We start from the raw sequence: 665 nt of genomic DNA, 5'->3' as shown, positions 1-665 counted from the left end.
AACATGTTACTCAAATTTCAGTAACCTGTTACACATCATTTTGAAAAATGTTTTCATTTAAAACTTAAAGTGTTTCAATTTCTTTTAAAATATTTTGAGCATTACTACTTTAGTATATTAAAGTGTTTAAGACAGGTAAGCTTCATCAAGAATGCCTAATTCATGTCTAATTTTGTAAAAAGGTTCTTTTGCCAAGGGTTTAGTGAAAATGTCTGCAAGTTGGTTATGAGTATCAACAAATTCTACAGATACATCTTTCTTTTGAACATGGTCCCTTAGGAAGTGATGCATTATATCTATGTGTTTGGTTCTGGAATGCATAATGGGATTCTTTGTAAGGTTTATAGCACTAGTATTATCACATTTCAGTGGAGTGCTAAGTCTAAGCCATAATCTCGTAATTGTTGATTAAGCCACAACACTTGAGCACAACAACTACTTGCTGCTATATATTCAGCCTCACCAGTGCTTAGTGCAACACATGCTTGTTTCTTGACAGACCAAGAAACTAAAGCATTGGCTAAAATGTGACAAGTACCACTTGTACTTTTCCTTTCAGATTTACATCCGGCAAAATCTGAATCCGAATATCCAACCAATTCACATATACTTCCTTTTGGATACCACAGTCCAACTTCAGTTGTACCTTTTAGATATTTCATAAT

This window comes from Lupinus angustifolius, chromosome LG06 (genome assembly GCF_001865875.1).
Source record: "Lupinus angustifolius cultivar Tanjil chromosome LG06, LupAngTanjil_v1.0, whole genome shotgun sequence".
NCBI lineage: Eukaryota > Viridiplantae > Streptophyta > Magnoliopsida > Fabales > Fabaceae > Lupinus > Lupinus angustifolius.
The sequence above is the reverse complement of the archived record's forward strand: the minus strand, read 5'-3'. Positions refer to the sequence as shown.